The following is a 26,470-nucleotide window of genomic DNA, read 5'->3' as shown; positions in this document are numbered from 1 at the left end:
GTTTACACAAGCCTCTTTGGCTACAATTAAAATTTGTACAGTTGGTGTTACCAAATTTGCCCATTACTTTGGGGTATGCTCATTTATTAGGGATAGTTTCTAGGGTCTTGGTGATTCTGTCAATGTGCTGCTTGTGTTACTATATGGAGCTGTATCTCTCCCTTCTGCAAGCCCTCACCCCCAGTGGAGCTATCTTGCAGGACTCAATCTCAATGGGACTGGGTTCCTCCAGTCACCAAATCGGTCATACACACAAACACACACACACTAACGTGACACGCCTGACCTGGCCGGGCTGATCAGCATGGACAGGCTGACACCCTCATATGCCAAGAATCAGTTCATAAGAGCAACAATAAAATGCAGTCAAACACAAGCACACAGGTAAACAGAATCCCTCTGAATCCGGCTGGGTGTCCAGCTGACACCCTCATGGGCCAGCATTCAGTTCATAAGGGCACGTCTGAGTCAAACTGGGTCAATCAGCCTGTACAAGCTGATCCCCTTATGTGTTTCAAACTCAACACGTCCCAATCTTTGGCCTCTTGATGAGCAAACCCCACAATAATTTAGGCTTCACAGGGATCTTTAGCATAGGTAAAAGAAGCGTTGCTGCAGAGCACAGGAGGAAAAAGAAGCAGAGAAGGAAAAATATACCCAATTACTACCAGTTTGCCTATAAAAGTTATTTATTGCTAAGCATATGAAATATATAATAGTACTAGTAGTAATAGACATGCAAAAGAAAAACAAACACAAACAATGACAATACTACCCTGGTTTCACTAAGTATTTGGGGAAACTTAGCTCAAGCTTAACTGATACAATTCAGGTTCAGAAGTTTATGCCTAGAAAGAAGAGAGAACGCTGTAATCTCACCTAATCCATGGTACTCAGGCTGCAAAGCTGACAGGCACAGTCCGTAGCACAATCCTTGAAGAGAGAGACGATCTGTTCTTCCAGCGTCCCAAGAACGACGGGATGGTGTCAGCACAGGAGTTTTCTTCTTCTTTCCTTTTCCTTCTTTCCTCCTGCTTCTTCTTCTTCTTTCTTTTTCTCTCTTTTTGCAGCACACACACTTACAGATTTTTATACCCTCAGTTCAACTGCTTCCAAGCACCCTCAGTAGTGTAAATCATTGTCTTTTCTATTGACAAGGGGTTATCTGGTTTGGACCATCTCAGGAAACTGATTGATAATCAGGAAACACTTAAGATTAGGGAGTAACCCAAATACTTGGGAGCCAGCTTGAGATTCCTATGGATGGCAGATATACTGATGGGATATCTCATGGTTTCTTCAGGAACAATAGATAGCTTGCAGCATCAGGATTTGGGATTTTTACTTGTTGTGCACAAGCCTCAGCTTAGCATGACTTTTCCAGATTTAAAGCAATTATTGGGGTGCACATAACCTTTTGTGGAGAGGACTCCAGCAGGCTGGAAAGATACGACAACACCTGGGATTAGGGCTCCAGCAGGCTGGATGCTGTGATGAACCCTTAACCATTGTTTAAATGTTGCCCATACGCTCTCTGACTCAGTCTCTTGCCTCAGCATTCCCTAACCCGGCAACCGAGTTTTAGTCAATCAAGTTTAAATAGGCCTCCCATAGTGGGACCGGGGAATGTACGGCCCGAGATGCCTATTAAACTTAGAGCTGTGTGTGTGTGTCTGGGGGGGAGAAAAGTCCTTAGCAAATCCAGATTAGAACTGGTCTGATAAATGCTGAGCTGGGTGTGTGTGAACATGGGTTGATTAACATTGGAAGCACAGATTCCCCATCATGCAGCGCTCTCCTGCTTCTCTGGTCCCAGAATTCACTGCAGTCTCTGCTTCAGGCTTTCTGTCAGGGTCCTTTGAGAGTCAGACAGACTGCATCCTGTGCCAGGGTTGCCCAAGAATACAGAGCTGAGGCGTAACATTGGCTACAATTAAAATTTGATTTTTTCATATTATAAGAAGAGCAAAATATTTTTATGAACTCATCCACAGAAAAGTGGAAAAGTTGTTAGTCTTAATGAGTTTAACAGAATTGGCAAAGATTGTAATATGTTACCTCAAGTATGAGGTGTTCTAGCGACAAGGGAATGGATATGTAAAATATTTTCATTTGTCATCTGATTTGCAGAAAAACAGAGATTTTGGAGTGACTATAATTCTTGCCCAGGAGTAATGGGCTAATGGTAAGTATTACATAATCTGAGGTGTGGGATTTTTGAGACATTAATAGGAAAACAGACTAATATTTGGTCATGAGAGCATACTGGTTTCACCTTACAAAATATCCCTTGAGAAAATATTGTGACAGTTGCCATATCCTGTATAGTCCTGTGGCCAGTTGTTCATACCAGCCTCAAAGATAGTTGTGTAATGCTAGCAACCTAGAGTACAGGAGAAGGAACATTACTTTTCTAAAAAATGAACTTCAAGCCCAGGGTGCATTTGAAAGGGCAGATCCTCTTCTGTGTCTCCAGATAGGTGAGAGACTGATGATGCAGCCCAGTTGCAAAATCTGTTCATCTATGTCTGTTGCAACTCTCTCTTTCTTACCACTCAAGCCTTTGTTCATAGCCACTGGCTTATTCTCTACACCAGGGCTTGCAGTGCAGTGCTCTCTGGACTGCAGGAAAAACAAGAGGCAAGAAACAGTTTAATTAGGGTGGAACTTTAATTTTACTTCCTGTGGAAACAGCCCAGCAGTGCAAATGCAAGTCATTACATCTCAAGGCAAGATTCCTTCCTTAATCATTTACTGAAGCACTAACGATGATTAATGTTCTGATACTGTTGTCACAGCAGGTCCCCTTCCCATTAGTGGGACCAGCTACTGGGTCCCAGTGGGACCACTTTATGTATACTAGACATAAACACTGTCTGTTCCTTTCCTCAGTTTCTTCTGTAATCCTGGTCCACTGTTCTGGGGCAGGACTACTGCCAATTTTGGATCCTGGGTTGCTAGTGGCCTCAGTCTTTCTCCCAGTCCACCAGAGAATTTGTAGCAGCCAAGCAGCAGAGTACTCTGAGTTCCCTTCATCCAGTGCAAGACTATACAAACTGATATATAAATATATATAAAACTTTAATACTATATAAATTATAGGAACTTGAATTTATAAATGACACAGAAAAGAAAAATGTATAACTAGACTAATAATACCAGTTAACAATCAATAGTAAACAACTCAACATTCACAAATTAAACTACAACATACTATAATTCACATTGGTAATACAGCACTTCAAATACATGGGTACTCTGACTTACTACCACTATGCATCAGGGTGACAATAAAATGCCTTTTGCAGTCTCTCCAGTGGTCAGCAGAGGGTGCAGCTTGGGGCCTGCTGGGCTTAGCGCACACAACCTTGTCTTCAGCCGGCTTTTCAGGCAGCAGCCGGTAGAGGACACCGTGCCTTCTGGCTCGTCTGATAAGCTGACTCTGACTTCCGATACCCTCAGACAGTGCTATCTTGCCGCTGATACAAACCTTAACTCAAAAGCAAAAACAGAACAAAGCAACGCAAGGGCCACCTCACTTTCCAGCCCCTCTTGGTCTTTCTAAATCCCTTTGCTCACCCCTCCTAGGATTTCCTCCATTACACAGCTTCCCTGCATGATGCTCAGTATCCCCTTCTTCTCAGGTCAGCCTGACCTCTCACAAATGACCAAAGGCAACCTGGGACTAACTCCCTCCAGGCTCCCCTTCCCTCTTACCCTGGACAGGGGTCATGGGTTCCTTGGGGATGGTATGCCTGTGGGATTCAGCCTGTCACTTCCTGAATCCCTGGCTTGGTTTCTCCAAGCTGAGTGCTCCCTGGTCCTTCGGAGGTCCCCTTGTGAGCTCCAGCCGGCCCAACGGGGTGGATCCACTTCTGCACAGCTCCTTCTGCCATCTTCTAGTGTATGCCTTCTCTCCCACTTCTGCCCCCCTGGGGGCAGGAAAAAAACCTCCTCTCTTTAAGGAGTCCTCCCAGCTAATCAGGAGGCTGGGATTTTTCTTGAGCTCGCTGATGGATCCTTTTGTTTGCAAGCCTCCTACCTGGGGCTTCCAACTTCCAAGATGTCCTCACTTAGGCAGGTTTTCATTTGTCCTTAGTTTGGTATCCCCAGAGGGACAAAATTCATTGCTCCCTATGGTGCCTTAGAAGAGACAAACCTCTGCTCCTGCAAAGCCACACTGTGTCTGGCATGAAGCACTCCTCTCTAAGGTACGTGCATTTTAATGCTTGTTACATCCTCCCCTGTGTGAATGATCTACTGTCCCCAGTAAATTGAGGTAGTGACATCGTTATCTTAGCATTGCCAGTATGAGAGATGGGAATTTTGAAGGCTATGCCTGGGGTGTCATAGGTAAGGCACTGAACTGGCTTCCTCACTTGAATGGGCTGAGGAGTGTCATTCACTGGGTTCCAGAAAGGCCTTTCACACAGCGATTTAGGAGAGGGGAGGACCAGAGTCATCTTTCGGTTGTCATGGCCTTCTGCTGTTTCATCACTGGGAAGAGTGAACCCAGCCACACCTGGCATTTGTGGTTCCTCCAGGAGGTACAGGGTACAGCACGTTCCGTCACTTATATCCAATCTAGCAGAAAAATCTGTTTCCAATTCACCGTCAGTCTCATGGGTCAGATACTCTCATGGGCTATTGTACAGCTTAGTCTGATGAGTTCTCATGCCATGTTTTCTGACTGGTCAAGACTGTTCTTTTTCAAGGTCAGGCAATGGTGTGTCCCACTAACTCTCCCACAAGTAACAGCAAATTATGGTGTACAATGTTTTCAGGTCCTAGACTGACCTTGGGTTTTATCCTGTACTGGTAAGTCTCCCATTTGCCGTATAATTATATATGGAATTGCCTTCCATCAGTCAGTGATTTTATGCTTGCCAACCACCCCCACATTCTGCAGGAGAAGTTGGTCGCCTGGCTGCAACTCTTGGGCGCACACACGCAAATCATACCGGGCCTTATGTCAGGTGGTGTTTCAGTGTGCCGCTCCCCTAGCCACCTGATAGACCCGACATAGCCTCTCTCTTAGTCTTGTCATGTACTGATGATAGGTAATGTACTCCTCTTTATGCTTTGCAGCTCCGAAGCAGAGGTCAATAGGCAGACACGGTTCCTGCCCAAACATTAGAAGGTGTGGGCTTGTGCTTGTCGCTTCATTTTGTCAAGTTATAAGCATGGACCAAGAAAACAAGGTGCTGGCTCCACTTGACTTTTTGATTTGGCCATAGAGTCCCTAACATATGTCCAATAAAACCTTCAGGTTGAAGGTCCTTAATGCTTGTTACACTGCTTCTGGGTTTTTCTTTTGTTTTGTTTTTTTTGGATGTGGAAGGAATGGTTTCCTTTCGGTCCACTTCTAATTCCAGTAACAAATCAGAACCTTCATTGGAGTGCCTTCCACAAGGTGATGCCAGCAATTAGCTTGGCTGCCGCCTTTCTTACTGGCACCAGTTTTCCATATAATTAACAACTTCCTCCCTTACATTGTCCCAAAATAGAACTACCCTTTGTCTAGAGAGGTGCATTTCATGGCCCCAGATAATACAGGAACCCAATACAGCAAAAGCTTTGTTATCCGGCACCCATGGGGAATGGGGGTTGCCAGATAACAAAATATACTGGTTTCCTGAGAGGCCCGAACAGGCGTCTTTACCCATGTGGGCCGCTGCCTCTCCTGCCACATCCGGTGTGTCACCACCCCTCCTGTCACATTGCCACCCCTCCCACGGCCCCCAAGGGATAGGGAGGTGGGCCCAGCACAGGCTGCTATGCCCTGGGCCGTGGGGGTCGGCAGCGCAGGCTGCTTTGCCCTAGGCCGTGTGGGCTTAGCGAAACCGTAAGTGCCACGGTGGGCACTTCCAGTTTTGCTTTTACCTTACAAGCCAGCATGCCGGTTAATAGAGCATGCCAGCTTGTAAGGTGCCAGATAATGCAGCTTTTACTGTATTATATTTTGGTAGGTAATTACCAGCCCCCCTGTGCTGATTGTTCACACATTTTCTATTGTAATACCCTCATCAGTCAAAAATATGGTTCTGTGTTAATCCAAGGAGTGAGAGCTCTGCTAATCCAGGCATGAAGGCACTCCAACAGGAGTCCTCTTATTCATTTGCCAGGGCCAGTGGCTTATGCAAGCCCTTGTTAGCTGTATTATACTCAGCATGTGCATTTTCTTTTCCCCACTCCAGTTACCCTTTTCTCCCAACTCCCAAGTGGAGCCATTACCCACAGCAATGCATAAGGGCTGGCACATAAAATACATAAAAGGATTTTTAAAAACATTTATACTGCTTCCATTCAGTCATCCTTTCCACACCAACATTAGTACCAGGGCAGAAACTATTTTTTTCCAGTTCTCTCTGTCATTTGCTACAGCTTCTATCTGACCTGTGGTACTGAGATCGACTGTCTTCTTTGCAAGGAGTTCTTAAGATTTCCTTCAGCACTCTCACTATTTCCTCAGGCTAGTGAGCTTAATAAAAATTTACATTTAATAGAGAGAAAAAATGGGTTCTGGGTTGTTCGGTTGGTGATTATTTGTCTTTTTCTGTCATGTCTGCAGCAATATGCTCACTCTACTTAAAATTCTTCTCCAAAACACTAGAGGTGAACTTGTACATAGGGATCTAGTTATTTAGGCCAGAGAGTGGCAGCTGGGCATGATGCTAGTTGCATCAACCCCTCATGTGCAGTCAGCCATAAATAAGTTTCCCCTCTGTGCCCAGGTGCACTGTTGACTGATCCTGCCTTGAGCAAGGGGTTGGAATTAGGTGAGTTGATGAGATTCAACTCTCATTTTTCTCTGATTCTATGGCACAGTTGTTCCCAGGGAACTATAAGAATCTAGTCCTAAGATCTATGCAAAGTAGTACCATACAAATATTGTAGAACTCAGACAGACTATTATTTTTATTTTAGCTGGTATGGTAAGTACAGTATAATCAGATAAAATAAAGATAAATAAAAGGCTGACAAAATGTTTGCCACCTTCATTAATTATCTTTGAGCCAAAGTATATGGCACATCCATGAATTTGCCGATTATATTGAGCTGGAATTGTAAATACCAGTGAGACAGAAAAGGAATAATAAAAAAGGATAGAATGTGATTAAAATGGACACAAAATATAATGAGATGAGAAAATAAAATGAAAATGAGTTAGGAATAATGCAAGATGATACTTGGGAACACGTGTAATGCATAGAACTTAATATGTAATAATGATGAAAGAGATTGTCATGATGGTGGCCAGCAGATTACATGTGTTTGTGTTGTGCAAAAATGGCCATAAAATTAAAATATGGTCTATTTGTGCAAGACTAGGAGGCACAGTGTTACAGCTCTCGCAAAACTGCACTTGGAATACTTTATCCAGTTATGTTCATATTGTTACTGGAAAACCAAATGGAAGGAGTTTGGAATAGAGAAAAAAATGGATAATAGGCTGGAGGGTCTAATTTATGAGGAAAGATTAAAACAGCTGCAACATGCATTATCTTGTTAAAAACAATAAAGACAATATTGAGTAAATATACAAAAGAAAATAATTTGTTAGTAGAATAAAGGGATACAACAAGGAGGGATGGGATAAATTAGAGGGAAAATGTGGTTTGAATTAAGAAAGAGAAGTAAATTCCTGACAGAGTTCTCTTACCCTGTGGAATATAATTTCCCACAGAATGTTATGGAAGTCTCATTACTTGGTACATTTAAAATGATTCTGGACAAAACACAAGAAATAAAGAGAGAAATCCTGCTCAGACAAGGGAATGTATGGGATATTTTTAATATTTCTTGTCCATTTCTAGATTATTTGTGGACTTTTTAGGGGCGTTAAAGTTAAACCTATCCCTGCAATTTCATCATTGCATAGAGAGGAGAATCCTTCTTTGATAAATAAATGCTTTGCTCTTCAGGCATCACTTGGATTTGAAGCACAGGATCTACCATAAGTGGCATTTTGGAGGGTTTAAATAGCTTAAGATCTCACCTTTTCCTGAAGCTCAGTATGATCCATACTTCTGACTCTGGGAAGAGAAGGCCATTGCAATAAGTTAGAAACTTCAGTTTTTTCATAATTTTCCATAATTCCTCTGCCTCCCTCCCCTCATCTTTGCTACCACACATAGACATTAGAAATGGAAAATAACTTATCTTCTTTGGCCCACTGCCAGTGAAGTATTGCTTTTTGCAGTAATTTACTTGTGTTCTACTGAGTCCAGTTTTAAGTGTCCCAAGTTATGGGGCTTTCACTGCTTCCCATGGAGAACTATTATGCAGCCTAATTGAGTCATATAAATCAAAGCAGGAAGCTAATTATTTGTGATAGTTCTATCCTTGTGATGCATTATTATTTTGGTATACTGTCTGGGATGATCCATCATGGAATAACATCCACTGGGATCATGGCCTTTCCACAGGAATGTAGCTTTTTTGCCAATAATGTTATTTCCAGATGTTAAGATGGACAAATTTGGTATACAGACAGCTAAGACAGTGATTGCACATTGAAACATGATGGGAAGATGAAGATGTATTGTAAAGAGGGAAGCCACATGGAAGCAGAAGAATAATGATCATGGTTGGGGAGCAGCAAGCAGAGGAGAAGGGGCCTGAAAAAACATATCTTTGGCAACAGAGGCTCATGCAAAAATAGGCTAGGATGTGCTTGCTTCCCTAGAACTCTGTGGACAGAAACTAGCATTTTTATGTTTTCATATTTTTCTCTCAAAATGGCAGGATTTGGTTCAGAATGAGCAAATGTACTTACTCATGTCCTGTCATACACCAAAGCTAAAAAAAAAAAGGGGGGGGGGGGGGGGGTTCCATGAAGTGTCAAACCATGCAGTGACTCATTGGAAAGAATAACCTTTATGCACTTGGCATTGCTGTGCCTTCCATTGAACAAGGCTCTTTTCAGCTGAATTAATGATTAATAACATAGCTAAACTGCCTTAACTGAAATGTGACCTAGGGGACCTGTTACAATAATCCATGATGCTTAGTACAGAGCCAGCTAATAAATAATAATAAAGCAATACTTTGCAAATTTATAGGCTCTTCATGATAGATTTTATCATAAACTAGTAAGCTCTACCTCAGTAGATGCCACTGCTAAAACTAAAAACTCTTACATGAACCAGTTTAAAATTTAGTTCTTGGAAATATTGTTGTACTTAGAAAGCGGGTTTTTAAACCTAGTGCTCTGAGAATTGACACAACATTCAGTTGATGAATAGCAGAAAGGCCTGTTTAATAACTTCCAACAAGCTACAAAACTAAACAGAAAAGACTCTTTCCCAATATAAAACAAGCTATTAGTCCTTAGTATTATCTTAGCTGCACAGAGTTCTTTACCCAGTGCAGGCAGGAAGTTGTTCTTGTACAGCCTCAAAGCGTGGATCCTTCACTACTTGGCTGGGTGGCAGGATGGCTTGGTCTGGACTGCACACAACTTGCTGGGAAATCTGCTTAGTTTTTATATTGTTTCTGCAAAGCATTTTCCTTGATAGTTGGCCGATTAGAGTCCAAACAAATAGGGAGAAAAAGGTATAATTGTTAATTGCCTGGCTCCTGTTTGGCTCTGTGTAGGTGTGAAGACTTGTTTTTTCCTGCAGCCCCTGCAATTATAGGTCAATTTACAGGTGATGGTTCTGAGTCAGGGGTGAGCAAAATGCAGCCCACAGGCTGGATGCGGCCCACCAGAACTTTCTATCTGGCCCGCGGGGCCCCTAAAATATTTAGAAAATTAATATTTATCTGCCCCTGGCTGCCTGTCATGTAGCCCTCGATGACTTGCCAAAACTCAGTAAGCAGCCCTCCACCCAAAATAATTGCCTGCCCCCGGTCTGAGTGGTCCAAAAGGATCCTTAGAGGTGTCACCAAACCTCTATTGGATTATTTGTTTATCAATGGGGCACACTCCAGACATACACTGAATGATTCAGACATGTTAACACCTTGTACATTGGACGCTTGTTGGGAGAAATGTAAGCTGGGTGTGTTTGTTATGTACAGGGCATCTTTCCTGTATCTTTTACAAGTTTCTCTTGAAATGCATATTTAGTCTTGTGTTTTCTTTCACTGCTAGGTCAATTGAAATGCATATGTAGTGTGGAAGAAATTAAACTTTGCGTTGTTGTATCAGAATTGACAGAGCCATCTTGGTTTATTTAGAGCTATACAAGTGATTACAAGGAGGGTTCTCAAAGGAACTTTGAACTCTATAAGTTTACAAGCGTATTTATACTTTAAACAGCCAGAAAAGATGCATGGTTCAGACAGAGCAACCTTGAAGAAACAGGAAGAAGTTGATCATTTGTTTGTCACACGTAGGCAGTTTGCTTATTTAGCAAACACATTGTGTTTTGGGAACAGCTATTAATTTTTGGTTTCTGGAAAGGAGGAAGTTAACATTTGTACACAGAAATTAATATATTAAAACAAACCAAGGCATAAAGGTTTTTCCTTATCTTAGAACATTTTAAAACACATAGCATCAGCATCTTTTTTTCTTCTCTTTCTCTCTCTTTTTAGTCAAGTTAGAGACCTGATTAAACTTATTTTCACATTCCCCCTTTTGGGCCTTTTTTTTTTTGTTGTTTTTGGCCTGACATTTAGAAACATTTAAATTCTTTGCATATTGATAAGACAGTTGAAGAAAAGTGTTTTGGTGAGCATGCCAGTGTGGGAGTGATTTTTTGACCTGTTTTGAAGTTTAGTTTGATTTACAAAGTTTTTTTTTAGCTGGTGAGTCTTTAAGTTTATATAAGATGATTTAAAAGGCAAGACTGAGAAGTACCCAAGTTATGACTATTTAACCCCACCTTGGGAACCAGGAACTAGGTAGAGGCCTTTTTTTTTTCCCGGAGGGCATAGTGGTGTTGTTGGGGTACATTATTTTTACTCTGTAGTGGCAAATTTTTTTTGCCAGTAGGCGCTTGGCTTACTACTGGTTTTGAGCTTTTTTGTTGGCAGGCGCTAGGCTTACTACCAGTTTGTGGAGGCTGATTACAAGGTTGATATGGAGGAGACTTTGGGTCTAACGGGGCTGATGGTTGTTTTACTGTGTGAAGCGTGGATTCACATTTGGAGTCCTTGACACTTTATTGCAGTGTTGGTTGTCAGAAGTACCTGAAATGGGACTTTCCAGCGGGGTTCCTGCAATGACTTTCATTGATGGACTTTTACATGGACCCAGTTACCAGGCAGGATGGAATGGTATGGCTTATTTGTTTTTTGGGGAGAACTGCTTGTACCTATGAATGAGAAGCCTTAACATACTTTTTTAGTGCTATACAGTAGTCTAAAATAGTATTATTATGTAAATGTATATGCTAAGTTCAGTTTTTCGGTTGACAGTAGATTTTATGCTTATAAGGGCTATAGGAAGTGCATCTGGCCATTTTAGGTGAGTTTTAGCACAAATTTTGGCCAGTTTATTTTTTAAAATGCCATTTTGGCGTTTCACTTGGCCTGAGGCCTGTGGATGGTACGGGCAATGAAAGTTCTGCTGGATTTGCAGGACTTTGCAGACTTTTTTTATTATTTGCCCAGTAAAATGAGTTCTTCTATCAGAGTTTATGGATAAAGGAATACCAAACCTCAAAATAAAGTCTTCCAGCAACTTTTTGCTCACAGTGATGGTATCAGCTTTTGCACATGGGTAGGCTTCTACCCATCCGGAGAACATACATACAATAACAAGGACATATTGTTAAGAACAACATTTTTGCATTTGAATAAAATCTATTTGTAAATTTACAAACGGCCCCCAAGGTGGGGGGATGTACTGCCCTTTTTGTTTTTACAGGCTTTTTCACATTCTGGGCTTGACAAATAGGGCAGGTATAACAGTATTGTTGAGCCACAGATGGAAAAGTTGAAGCAAACCAATCAAGCTTAACAGCTTCTATTATCCCCCCTTTGCTTACGTGTGCTATGCCGTGGTGTATGCAAGCAAGATAGGGAAGAAGGACTGTTGGGGCAACGAGGCAGCCATTCGGGGAGCGCCACAAATGGTTAGGGTGTAACAAACACCCAGCCAGTCTCCACGTATATTTTTTTGGTTCTGGAGCCTGATCTTGGAGGAGAGCAACATCGTGAAGACTTGCCAATGGAGACTGGTTAGTCAAGATAGACAAAAACACAGGTGTAGCCTGAGGAGTGGAAATAGCCGCAGCTTTGGCAGGGGAGTCTGCCAGAGCATTTCCACGTGTAACATTATCATAAGGTTTCTGGTGAGCTTGGCATTTAATAATAGCAACAGCAGAAGGTAACTGTAAAGCATTTAAGGCATTTACATATGGACCATTACTAATTTTGGCACCTTTTGAGGTGAGGAAGACATTTTGCTTCCAAAGTTGACCATAATTGTGTACAATACTAAAAGTGTAGTGAGAATCAGTGTAAATATTAACAGATGTACCAGAGGCTAGGGTACAAGCCCTGGTAAGGGCCACAAGCTTGGCAACTTGAGCTGAATACACATTAGGCAAGTGATGGCTTTTTATAACATCATATTGGGAACATACTGCCTATTCTGCAACAAGAGAACCTTCTGAATTTTTTTGACATGATCCATCAACATAAAATACTAGATTTGGGTTTTGCAAGGGGGTGTCCTTTAGATCAGTGCGGAGCATTGTTAGGTGGGCAGTAACAGCAGTACAATTGTGGGGTTCACCATTTGAAGGAGTAGGTAACAGGGAGGCAGGGTTTAAAACAGGGCATCTAGTTAAAATAATATTTTCAGCAGAAAGAAGCAAAATTTTATACTTAGTCAATTTAGCATTTGAAAGGTGTTGAGTTTTAGTTTTTAGTAAAAGGGCTGCTACAGCGTGTGGGACAGCAACAGTAAGGGGAGAGCCTAATACAAGGGTAGAGGACAGTTGAACAGTAATAGCAGCTGCAGCTACAGCACAAAGACATGGAGGAAGTCCGGCTGCAACTGGGTCAAGAGCAGAGCTATAATAAGCAATGGGACGGTGCTTGTCTCCATGTGCTTGAGTGAGCACAGCAAGTGCAAATCTGTCTTTTTTATGACAAAAAAGAATAAAGGGTTTAATCTAATTTTTACAGGCTGGGCAGTATGGATTTGCCCTACTTCATTAGCATGTTGGGACCAGAGAAATGGAGGGACAGCCTTTATGATTTTTTTTTGTAACACAGAAAGATTAGGGGACTTAGGCTCAGGAGGTGAGCTAGCTAGGGTAGCAAGTACAGCCATTTTATTAACACAGGAACATCTAAATAAACACCATTAGGAGAACAATAAATAGTACAGCCGAGTTTACAAAGCAAATCTTTGCCTAACAAATTAACAGGAGAACAAGGACTGAGGAGAAAGGCATGTTGATCAGAAACAGGATCTAGAGAAACATGTAAAGGTTGGGAAACAGGAAGAGGAACTATCTGATTTGAAATTTCTACAGCATTTACAACAGCAGAGGAGAGGGGAGTTGTAGAAAAATGTTTAGCTTGGAGAATAGAGTGACTTGCACTGGTGTTTACTAAACATTTTGTAGGAGTGTTATTTATTAAAAAGAAAACGAAGGGATCCTCTTGATTCAGTGAGAGAAGTGGGGCTGTGATGACGTTATCATTTCTTAGGCTGTTTTAACAGGAGGCTCCTTGATTTGGGACAGAGAATTGAGTGAGAGGAGGTGGTGGCTGGTCAAACGTCATCCCCAGCTGGCCAGGCCGGTGAGGACATTTACCCTTCCAGTGTCCTGGTTGGCCACAGTAATGACAACTGTCATTATTTTGGGACTGAAATTCTCCTCATTCCATTCCATGACCACGTCCCTTGCCTCTGAATTGTCCTTGATGGAAACCTTGGTTTCTACCTCTGCCTAAAGTCTGTATTTGTAAAGACATTAGCTTAGTTTCCGTGGATTCCTTTTTCTTTTCTTGGCAGACTGTACAATGATTAGCAATGGTGACTAGTTTTGTAAGCGTTTTAGTTTGCCATCCTGCAGCAATTGTACGCAGCTGTTCCTGGACTTTAGAAAGAAGTCCTTGGACAAAAGCGGCGGCAACTGCTTCTGGGGCAGTTTCAGCTGCATCCTTAATGCCAGAATGTCTTTCAAATACGAGTTTCAAGCGATCCATGTAGTCTGCTGGGGATTCTCCTTTATTTTGCTAACAGTTATTTATTTTGGCCCAGTCAGTTTTTCTGGGGCTTTAAGCACGGCCTCAAGAAGGCGTTTTCGGGCATCTACTAAGCAACCTTCCATTCCGGGGTCTTGAGAAGGCCAATTAGCCTGTGTGATGAGGTGGTTACGGACCTCAGAGGGCAGAACGCTTTTCATTAATTGGTTTAAATCTGCCCATGTTGGCACATAACAATTGTTTACAGTTTCCAATTCATCTTTAAACTTCTGGGGTTTTAGTTTTTCTTGGGAGTCCTTAAGGCTCCAAACTTTAGATTTTTGATGTTTTTTGGAAGCTTTTGCATACCAATCAAAAAATGTGTCCCACTGAGTCTGCGACGTTTTACTGCCTCTTGACTCAAGTGCTCTGCGGAGATGAATGATTTTACTTAAATCAAATGTTCCCTCCAGGGGAAACTGCAAGCTAGAATCATCTCCGGTATACCAGTTCCATTTTTCTAGAAACTTACAACTTTTATCGCCATAGTGTGTGTACATGTACGATGCTGGAGTCCCTTTTGGTGGAGCCGTTACGTCTTTAGACCCTGCGCTTCCCATGTCTTTAAGCTCAATTCATACAGGTCTTTCACACAGGAGAGGCTTATTGAGGGTGTTCGGTCAGGTCGTGAGATTTGCTAGTGGCACGGGAATGCTGTGGCTAATGTTCAAAGACAAGACTCTGTAGCAACGGCACACAATGCAGTTACTCACTGTTAGACACGGCTCATTCATGAGAGTCGGGGTAGGGAAAATTTGTCACGCAATCCTGATTGTCTTCAGTTTAAGAGTTTCCACCTTGCACCCTTGCTTTCGAAGATCACACAGAACAAGTCTGGCATCCTCGGGGTGGCTGCATGAGGTTTCCACTCCTAGCTTCAGAAAGACCTCATAGTTCTTTACAGAACTTAACTCAATTCACACGGGGAAACACATTAACTGACAACAGCAACACAGTTTCAAACTCTTTTCTACTCACAGTTCCTACTTACATAGTGGGTCTGACAATTCTGGCAGCAAAAGGGCTGGATAGGGTAAGCCTCAAGCAGCGAACAGGAAGACACTCTCTCACTGAAAAGCCCCAATAGAGATTTCAAAATGTCTCTTACCTTAGTTTGGCACTGGGGCGTCAGTGAGGAGACGGTCTGTATCTCAACCGATCATTCTGGGTGTCCCTATCCGAGTCATGGCGCCAAATTGTGGAAGAAATCTAACTTCACGTTGTGGGTGTATCAGAATTGACAGAGCCATCTGGTTTATTTAGAGCTATACAAGTGATTACAAGGAGGGTTCTCAAAGGAACTTTGAACTCTATATGTTTACAAGCGTATTTATACTTTAGACAGCCAGAAAAGATGCATGGTTCAGACAGAGCAACCTTGAAGGAACAGGAAGAAGTTTATCATTTATTTGTCACACGTAGGCAGTTTGCTTATTTAGCAAACACATTGTGTTTTGGGAACAGCTATTAATTTTTGGTTTCTGGAAAGGAGGAGGTTAACATTTGTACACAGAAATTAATATATTAAAACAAACCAAGGCATAAAGGTTTTTCCTTATCTTAGAACATTTTAAAACACATAGCATCAGCATCTTTTTTTCTTCTCTTTCTCTCTCTTTTTAGTCAAGTAAGAGACCTGGTTAAACTTATTTTCACAGTAGTTACCTCACCTTCACTGGCTCAGCCTTTCCTTTGGCTCTCTTAGCTTGGAAATACACATGTGATGAGCATGTCAGCACTCTGCCAATACTTTTAACCATGTCTTTTCAGATGTGGTAGAAGGATGAAGACTGTTATTATGACTGTTATCATCTTATGGCATGGGTCTGGTATCGGGTACCACAAGTACTCCACAGTCTCAATGCCTAATGGTTTGCAAGCCATTAGCGAAGTTTTATTTTTTTGGCAGTCTTGTTACCACAATCCAGTCTTGCCCCAGCCATTGTCTTGTATACTGGTCAAATTTTCACCTTTTTCATATGCAGCAATATGTCTTAACACTTATCTGATAGCAAGTGATTGTCTTTTAAAGTCCTCTATTCTCTAAAGTAATTTTTGATAGTCTTGGAGACTCATGAAGTTTTGGGACTAACTTTATATAAAACAATGAATGGTAGAAGAGGTATATAGGCAAAGACAAAAGAGCATCTGTTACATTCAAATAGATATTAGCAATTTCTATAATGCATATAGAGTCCAAAAGTCCTCAAAATTTGGACATCTAGGGACAACATTAGGGCTGTGTGAAATGGCACTGTTGCATTTCAACTTGCATTTCACATTTCGACGGAACAGTGTTTTATTTCAAATTTTGTTTAGTTTCAAAACCACTGTTCCGTTTTGTTTTGTCAAAACAGCAACGCTGTTTCGATGCTGTTTTGATGTTTCACCCATAGTTTATAATGGGGAAGCTCAAAACAGCCTCCCTCATCTGGCAGGCAGATTGGGGGCCCACAACCCTGGGAGGGCTGTGGGGGTTGTGCCAGTCCTCCCAGGGTTGCAGGCCCCTGATCTTCATGCCAGATGAGAGAGAGAAGCCAGGTGCTGGCACCTGGAACCCAGGCCAGCAAACCTCCAGTTCCAGTCAGCAGCAGCCGGCTTCTCTCATTCGGCAGGCAAATCAGGGGCTGCAACCCTGTGCCCAGCTGACTTGAGTTCCCCTCCCCAGTGCTACAGTCGGGCTGGAGAAGGGAACTCAGCCCAGCTCAGCTGAGTTCCACTCCCCAGGGCTATGTTTGGGCTGAGCTGATCATAGTGCTGGGGAGGGGAATTCAACTGGACTGAGTTCCCTTCCCCAACCCAATCCTAGCACTGGGGAGAGGAACTCAGCCAGGCTGCTTTGAAGCTCAAAACGTTTTGAAACTTTCAAAACATTTCAACTGCCCTTGTTTTGTTTTGATTTTGCTGTTTGGAGCTCGAAATGAGTCGAAACAACGTTGAAATGAAACAGCCAGTGAAATTTCACACAGCCCTAATACACAAGCCCAATGCCTGCTCCTAGCACGTGTCAGAGTGGACTCAATCTGCTAATTAGCACTCTCCAGCAGCCTCAGTGTCACATGTATTCAGTGTCCCTGCACTTCAAAATGGTTGTGGTGGATCTTTAACTAAAGCTTATTGAACACTGCCGTTTTGAAGCATGGAACTCTGAATACGTAAGATCTACAGGTGTCTACAACTCCTGAGAGTGGTGAAGATCCAATAAAAATAAGGCCACTGTGTGTACAGTGACTTTATTTTTCTTAAAATATTTTCAGAAGATAATTACTATGGTAATATGAAAATGAAATATTTGGCAAAGTTAAAACAAATTAATTAACTCTTAGAAACCAGTTTTTCACCATAATGCTGTTTGTGAAAATAACAGAAATTTCTTTATGTTCAATAGAATAAAATTTGCACTGTATTGTGTCTTACATGTTTTATATTGTCTGTATAAATGTCAGCAAAACAAAAAGAACGCACAAAATTTCATAAAGCAAAAATAGAGATTTTGAATGGTACAAGTAATATATTACATCTTTTGAAAACCTGGCTTTAAATTGAAAGTGAGTCATACCTTGATAAAAAAACCTTTATTCAGTGTATGGTTCAACACTGTTTTCACTGAAAAATTAACAAGTATATGCTAATAAGAGATGTAGTAACACAGAGATTCCTGATACCTCTTACTTACATATAGTACTATTAGTACAGCTACTCCTCACTTAATGTTGGAATTATGTTCTTGAACAATGCGACTTTATGCACAATGATTTTAAGCAAATCCAATTACATCGCAGTTGTTACCTACTAGCAGGTGGTGCTATAACCAAACATTGCGTGACTTTAAATGAGAATGTTCTCTAATAGATCAGCAATGTAGTAATGAAATAATGTTAGCCAGGATGACGTTAAGTGAAGAGTACCTGTAAATCCAATTTGGGAGGTATGCAATTTGTGCTAGATAGCAATATCTTGCTTGAAGTATATTATGCTCATGTCTATATACACTGTGCACACACAGAGCCTTACTGTGTACACCCTAGGGGTACTAATGTTCTAACTAATGCACAAACTTTTTTCTAATTAACACAGCACTCCTTTTTATCACTCCTCTTAATTCACTGTTATTCTCATGGATGTGAATAAGCATCATGATCATTCTGTTCCCCAGAAGAGAAAGGTTGACCCTCAATGTATTTCCTTTCTTAAGTCAAATCATATGTGAACTAAAGTAACCTAAAATGAAGATTGCACATAGAAAACCCAGTGGAAAAGAAGCAATATGCAAGTAATTCTTTTGCTGCCCAATCCCAGTGAGAAGAGTTACTCAAATGAACAAGGATTTACTGAATTGGGTTCATATTTATTTTGGATGCAACCTTTTGGTGTAATTGAACCTGTTATATAGATGCTGGATGTGGCTGACAAGTAAAATTGTCAAGATTGAGGAACTAACTCAATCTACATTCAGTCTTCTGTTGATGTTGTCCCTAGTTGTGTTTTAAAGAAATGTCTGACAAGTTAGGTTTTGAAAAAATGAACAGTTATGTCCAGGTATAATTTTTGTTTTCTGTTAGGTTAACACCAAAATGTGGACATTCACATACTTTTTTTCCTAAATCTCTGCAATTTAAATAAAAGATTTGAATTATTTTTAACTTCTGAACATTGATGATGTCTTCTGCCTTTCCCACTCATGCATACGAAACAGTTGTTTTAAATAGTTCGTGGAAGGGCAGGGAATTTAATCTGTTATTTACTGCAAGTGAAATATTTGCACTTTCATAATATACAGCTTAGGTAAATACATTCATCCAAGTATTCTCCCCCCCACACTTCTTTTTTTTCCAGAGAGAGAACTTTGTTTTTCTCCTCTTTTATTCATTACTTTAGTTTGGGATTAGTTAAGTATGATTAGTTTGCATGCCACCTTAAGTTAATATATGAAGTTTTGTATCTTTGCATGAATAATTGAGGTTCAGAGTTTGCTTCTCTTGGTTAAAAAGAAAACTTTGCAGGTCTTTGTTATTTATACAGCATTTTTAAAAACCTTTGCTACTTCATTCATTGTTGTTGCCAAAAATGGGTAGCTTCTTGAGTTCACATTCAGCTGTATCTGTGACAACTGTTTGCAAAGTTGTTTGATTTTAAATTAGCGTGAGATTTTACCTAGAGTATGAAATGTGTAGCATGAACCGTGTAAATATTTTTGTTCGTTTTCAAAACACCCTGTATGTAAGTGCTGATTCTGACAGCCTTGGTATAGGACATTAATATTAATACCTGTCTGTTTGCTGTACATTAGGCTCTGGCAAGTAACTGTTTATGCAGAGAATTTCACATAAAGAAAAAAAAGAGCCCATCAATTTTCTTCCCTCACACACACCTATGCAGGGAGCTGCTACTTTTACTTGCCTTTGGTGTAATTTGTTTTGTTAACCTTCCTCAAACTGACAGCTAACAATACTCTTGTAAAATGCCTTATTTAGGAATCCTAGCTTTAAACTTCTTACCTTCCACTGAAGCAATTCAGGAGCTTCTGTGGATGGATTAAAACTCATTACCAGTAGTGACTGTGGCAGGCCAGTAGGGATGGCCCTGCATGGAGCCACCCACCTCACTGCTCCTGACCACCTTCCAGGCTCCAGGTGCCTTCCTGGGGGTGCCTCACGTCTGGCCGACCCCCTTCCTGTAGCACACCTGCTTAGCCTGGGGTAGAACTGCCACCACCCAGGGATGGGCTTGATGGGCTCTGTGCCCCCTGGGAAACACAGGCCTAGTAGCCCTCAAGGGTACTTGAATCATTCAAGAACTTGGGGTGCTTCCCTCAGGTGGAAGCACAAGTAGTGGTCTCCCTTAGTCAGCCGAACCAAGGGGACCCCAAAGCATAATCTAGCTCCACTCCCAATAAGTTTCCCACGCTAGGTACAAAGGAGAACTTTATTGGTTACAAGAAGTAGAGTTGGAATAGGGTACACAGTTATGTAGTGTCAGAGAAATCCCATAGAGCAAACAGGGTGGTTGGGGTAGCCTTTGATCATGCATCTGAGTTACTGCAAGCTATATATCTAGTTAGATCTCAGGTAGCTTACTCACAAGTATCATCCAGAGGTAGGTGGAGATTCCTGCTGGAGGCAGGCAGTTCCTTGATAGTACATTTTGAGAGAGAGAGCAAGTTTCAGATGGTCCAGCTCTTCTGTCTCTCTGAGTGTTCCTCGTGGCTGCTGCCCCTTCTTCCTGGATAGTCCTTAACTTATATAGCCCTTATGACCTCATTTACCTGGTCAAATGAAGACCAGCACCTGTTGGCTGTTAGCCAACCAATTTGAAATGCATCACTAGTTGCTGGGATGCTGAAATGCATCACTAGTTGCTGCAGACTGGCAGTCTCTAGCTCACCAGGGTGCCCAAGCCCCTCATCGAGGTATGTGATGCCAGTAATGTAGGCAGAGGGAGCAGGTTTCCCCCACTCCCTCAGGAATGTATCCAGCTCAGGTTACCTAAAGAGATAGGGTAAGGTATGTATCCTCTGCTGGGCCCATCCTAACCAAATTGTCACAGAGCAGAGTTTTTGGGGAGAAACAGAGGTGGCCTTCTGCCACCGTGACAAGACCATATAGGAACTTCCAAGGATTTTAAAGTGACATTTGGTAAATAAGTCACAGCACCCACAGCATGCTGTGCTATTGCTCCTCAACCCCCCTTTTCAGTGACAGAGTGTAATTTAGGCAGTTAGTAAATGATTGCATAGGTTCTAGTGCATAATGAACACTCTAAAATTATTCATGTGAGACTAGGGATTCATGACTGCTCACCATAAAAGTTATGTTTTAGAGAAATGCAGATCAAAGTTTTGCAGTTTACAGGAAAATGCTGAATATATGCATGCTATGTAGCAGCCTTTAATGCTACTACGAAATTAAGCCAGTTTATATATTTTTGGCTCCCTTGTGTTTAACATTTGTTGTCAGGCTTTAGATGAAATCACTTACCACTTACTATTACTGTTTATTTTTTAAGCTGAAATAATTTGTTGAAATGTGAACCATGCCAGAGATCATCCAGGGGTTGTTCATAAAGAAAAGGTGAATCAAAGGAATAGTATTTCACCTTAACTATGACACTGTGCATGTTCCAGTACATAAACTAGACCCTAATCATGTAGGGAATTAAAGAGCCCCTTGCTGGTTGTTTGAAGAAAGAACTTTAAAAAATTTAATTTACAAACTTTTGCCATGGAATTAATCAGCTCTTGGCATTTGTTAGGGCAAGTGCTGTGGGACTGGTGATACATCTAAATGGTCAAAACTTATTCACAAAGCTGAATCATTTGCAAGCGTATTTTTCAGCTTACCTCATTCTATGTTTATTAGTTTATGAAACTATTTTATTCTGTGTCTTATGCTGCATTTGCCTCATCTATTGCTATAGCATAAATAAATAAATAAAACTCAGAAGCTCCAAATATATTAATATCTGCTTCCAAATACATTAACATCTTTTCAGAGGAGTTCGGTGGCAGAACGATTCAGTTGTTAGCGCTTTCCAGAGGTAAGGCCCACTTTTTGAAACAGGTATACATTGGTATACATTGGAATGTTTCAGTCATGCATTGTTTTGGTACTGGTAGAATGATGTTGTAGCTGTGATGATCCAAGAAATGTGCAAGAGGCAAGGAACTTTTGGGGTGATATCTTTTACTGGACCAACTTTATAGTTCGAAGAGATCTTAGGCAAGCTTCCAGGCACAAAGTTCCCATCTTCAGGCCTGTACCAAAAGATGAGAAAGGGTAATTTGTGCCCAAAAGCTTTTCTAAGAACTCTCCCAAATATACAGTTCTTCTACTAAAAGGTATTAACAAGAAGATCCTTGTCTCTTGCATACATTGTTGTACACTTAAGAACTTTTCCTGAAGAGTTCATTGTCTGCATCAGTGCTCTCCATTTTTGAAAAAAAAAAAACAGTTTTTCTGTTTCAACTATGGCTTTTATAGTTCTTTTATCCCCAAAATATAGAGATTTTTTTTATTTTCCTGTCGTCTACTACAGGGTATGTGGCCTATGGTCCATGGCAGGTCCTACTAGCCTGTGGAGGTCTTCAAAGAGGTCCGATTAGCCTGTGAAGGTCTGATCTGTCATAGTGGGAAGGATCAGTGGCATGGAGCTGTGCCATGCTGCCCTTCCCTTCTGAAGTGCTCCCCTCTGCTGTCTGCAGAAAAGGGAACATAGACTCAGCAGAGCAGAATGAATGCAGGCAGCTGGCTGCTGGGGAAGGAGGGACAGGAGAGACTTCCAGCCTCTAGATATATTTGGGTGACAAGCTCTGCCCTTGATCAACAAAAGCCTGCCAACCCTAATAACCTAGATCACGAGTCAGCAATGTTTTTGGCAGAGAGCCAAAAACACCTTCTGCCTTGACTTATAAGATGTTGGCATGCCAGGGGTGGATGGTTGGGGAGCTGCAAGGAGCCTGATCTTTGTTGTGGCAGCTCAGCCCTGACTTCTTAACCGTCTGACCCAAGGTGCGTGCAGAAATCAAAATTCTTTTGCGTGCCATGCAATCTAGATAATGATCTAGATAATATAGTACCTCATAATAACTTGAATTTGCCTTGCTCCAGAATAAAGCTTGGACTTGATGAATCAAAAATGCAATCCAAAAGCATAGGACAATGTGATAGCCACGCAATAAATTGTTTTTATTGTGTATCTTTGCCCAGCTTATCTGTACTCTATTTAAGATGTCCCTGTTTGGTTACATTTTATGAACTTGCCTAAATGTAAGTATGTAAGCAGCCTAACTGAATTCATGCTTAAAGTTAGGCATGGCGAACGTCTGCAATTTAAAATTCAAAACCTCTGCGCATCTTCATACAGCTGTCCTTAGGAGCATATTTGCTATATCTAAACAATAAATAGCTGCTTCTTTTAAAGTCAGCTGACTGGCAAAGAGTTCTTACTTGTATGTGTGTGTAAAATCTCAAGTTACATTTTTTCACAAGTCACATTTGTTTAAGATGTTTTTGTTTCATATTTTATTTTAAAATTCCACTTGCTTTTGTGTTCTTATTCTGTCTCTTACTGTAAGCTGCCCTGAGTCTTTGTTGGAAGAGGCAACATATATATCTAATAAATAAATATTTTGGTCTGAACATTTCGTACCCTCCATAGTACTTAGGAAAACTGTCTAATATTATTTGAGAGGCAAGGAGTTCTTTCAATGATATATTTTATTGGACCAACTGCGTAGTTAAGATATCCATGCAGTTGGTTCAATAAAAGATGTCATCCAAAGAATCTTTGTCTCTTACATAATTCCTGGACTATCACAGCTATATCATCACTCTAATATTATCTCTAATAATACTAGAACTGAAACAAGTCATAAAAAATACTATATTCTATTAGCATTTTTTTCTTTCCCCCTCATAACTTACCAGTGCTTTCTCTTCTATAGCAATGGAGGGGGGGAGGGCAAATTTAAGACAACTCTCTTGTAATTAGATTGTATACTTGGAAATGTATAACAAATTATAAATTTTCTATATATAGAATATAATTACTGGGGGGGTCATCTTAAATACAGGGTCGACTTAGACTTGAGTGAATATGGTAATTTAGTTTTTCTGCTGCAAAGAACTCAGAAAGTCTACAACTATGGATTTCTGTTTGAAAACTCTGGATTAATCTTGTGAATTCATGTTTGCCAACCTAACAGTGCTAATGTTATATGCAGTGGCAATGCATAGGGGTGCACCCCCTGAGAGTGCCGGTGCACCCCCTAACTGGCTGCGCTCACCACTTAGGTGATGGGCAGGGGGGCAGGCACAAGCGCTGGTTCCCCCCTTGCAAGCACTGGCCAAGCTCTGCAGCCGCTCCCAGAAGCAGCCGCAGCCACTCTTGGAAGCAGCTGCAGCAACTGGCTGCAGTGATTGGCTGTCATGGGATTGACTGCAGAGGGACTCCCCAGGCAGGATCAACTGCAGGGGACCCCCCTCCAGTTGGTGGGACTGGTCACGGGGGAGGGGATGTACCCTCCAACTAAGGCAACACCAGTCACCCATGGTTATATGAGACTGTTACACCCTTGAAAGGCTCTCAAAGGCACCCCAGGGTGCCATGGCATCCTCTTTGAGAATCACACATTTAGACACAGAACTTATCAGCACTCCTCACCTTATAGAACCACAGAACTTATCAGAACCTCTCAGTTCTTATAAGCACCCTTATATCAGTTCTCAACCTTTTTAGACTCAAGGCACCCTGTCATTAGATTCTAGGTTTCCCTCATAAAATGCCAGCTTTTATTGGGTTTTTTTGAATATGGAAAAATTATAAAACAATTATTCTGCTGCAAAGTACTTAGAAAGACCAAAGAAGATCAGATTGTTTATGACACTGTGGAAGCCAATTTGAAATCTTTGAGTTTATCTTGTGAATCACGTATAGATATTTGCACACCACATTGCTAATATTGTCTGGCACCCTTAAAAGGATCTCATGGCACACCAAAGTGCTGTGATACCCCAGTTCAGAATTTTTTCCCCATATACTATTATGCGGGTAACTTCCTCTCCCATTTATGCATCTGTGGGTGTGGATAGACATAATGCTTGAACTGTTCCAAGAGTGATACTGATTGGGGATAATTTACCATTGTCCCTGGATAGAACTGTCTGCATGTACAATGCTAAGGTTTCTTAAGTAGAACCCTCACCTTTTGGAGAGTGTATTGGTGCCAAAATGCCACCAGAGGGTGGTAGAGTTTCCAGACCATTATGCCTTCCAGGGAAGAATGGAGGAGTTGGCAGGGTCTGGGGAGCTGTGTGGTACCCTGCTTATGGTTCCCAAGGGGTGTGTGCTCCAGAGGCCCCCAAGATCTCAACAGCTCCCCAGATCATCAACAGTTTTTCAACTGCTGCCTTGAAATCCATGCTGTTAATTTCACCTCCCTGCTAAAGACCCTATTCTCCATGGTTCCAGGCTCATGTAACTGGCATGGGGTAGGAACAGCTCTGGAGCCATCCATGGTCTTGGGACTTTAAAGCAGTCCTTGCTTCTGCTCCCATGGTGCAGTCTGCCCATTGTTGTGCAAAGGGATGTTCCTGATATAGTTCTGGCAGCCCCTTGCCCTGCACGTGTCAGGGGTAAGAAGCAGTGCAGTCTGGGATGTCTAGAGGACTGACCAAATACCAGGCATGGAATACTCTGTGTCCCCATATAACATTGAGCCAGTACATGGAGGACTCATTCAAAAAAATATTTGATTTTCAAGTTGAAACATTCTAGCAAGTCTAAGCTGGTCTTCAGTGGTATGTATGTTGAGACTCTCGGGGCATTTGTACACATATTTGTGCTGCACATGCAGTTTTATAAGCAGTGGAATACGTGTCAGGTGAGAAAATGGCAGTGGCGCACTTTTTAACTAAAACACCTTGCTTTATTTCAAACGCACACTGCTGCCATTTTCTGTGCACAGACGCACATTTCACCTATTATACAATAGCACGTTACACAGTGCAATGTGCGTCAGCTCACATGTGGAGTAGCCTCAATTAATCAAGTGTGCTTCAACCCACTGGATCTCTGGAGCATTGAGTGACAAAAAGGTATGTGTATAAATGCCCTGGGGGTTTAAAGTGTGTTTAGAATGTTCTGAGCATTACATTGGTCCATGCCCTAAATGCCAGGCCCAATGTTATTCTTGGTTTACCATTATATTTAAAACAAAGAAATATTTACATCCTTTTGGACAGATAAACTGCTACCCATATCTCCTAGGCTACCCATATAGGCTCTCTCTTATTATATTCTTATGAAATTCCTTCCAGATGTTTGCCTCCTGAGAATGGATTCCCTTTGCTAAAGGTTTCCTCTTTTGAAATGTAAATATTAGGGCTGTGTGAAGCTTTGATCCCTGATTCAATTCGATAGAGATTTAGCCTGATTTGGTGGCTGAATCTCCAAATGTGAATTGAATCAGGAGACCCTTTAATCTCTCCAAATTGAATCGGAACCCTCTGAATCGCTTTGGAGAGATTTGGAAAGATTCAGCGATTTGAACATAGACACAGCTGTAAACGTTTTTTCTACATACCTTGAGATAGCAGGCAACTCATGAATGCTGCAATGCTGGGGCAAATAGAGCACCTCACAGGAGTGTGGGGGGCTCCCCAGTGCGCTCAGCAGCAGACCAGGAAGTGGACCAGAAGCACTTCTGGTCCACTTCCAGGTCTGCTAGGGAGCACGCTGGGGGGGCCCCCCACATCTCCCTGGGTCATTGACTGGTGCTTTCTAGGTGTGGGGGGCCACCCAGGGTCCCCCC

General features: G+C 41.7%; 1 protein-coding gene and 1 long non-coding RNA gene across 6 annotated transcripts in view; one reads left to right on the top strand and one right to left on the bottom strand.

Moving 5' to 3' along the window:
* SYN2 (synapsin II) overlaps nucleotides 1–26,470 on the top strand; it is a 623,389-nt gene that overhangs the window by 241,132 nt on the left and 355,787 nt on the right. The gene's annotated exons all lie outside the window — the stretch shown is intronic.
* LOC132244522 (uncharacterized) lies at nucleotides 2,093–15,351 on the bottom strand. Its single transcript, XR_009456081.1, has 3 exons — nucleotides 15,269–15,351; nucleotides 8,000–8,036; nucleotides 2,093–3,056 (listed from the first exon to the last, which is right to left on the bottom strand). It is a non-coding gene; the product is annotated as an uncharacterized LOC132244522 (long non-coding RNA).

Source organism: Alligator mississippiensis, chromosome 12 (genome assembly GCF_030867095.1).
Source record: "Alligator mississippiensis isolate rAllMis1 chromosome 12, rAllMis1, whole genome shotgun sequence".
In the NCBI taxonomy this organism is placed as follows: domain Eukaryota; kingdom Metazoa; phylum Chordata; order Crocodylia; family Alligatoridae; genus Alligator; species Alligator mississippiensis.
Note: the sequence above shows the minus strand (reverse complement) of the source record. Positions and strands in the feature narration are given on the sequence as shown.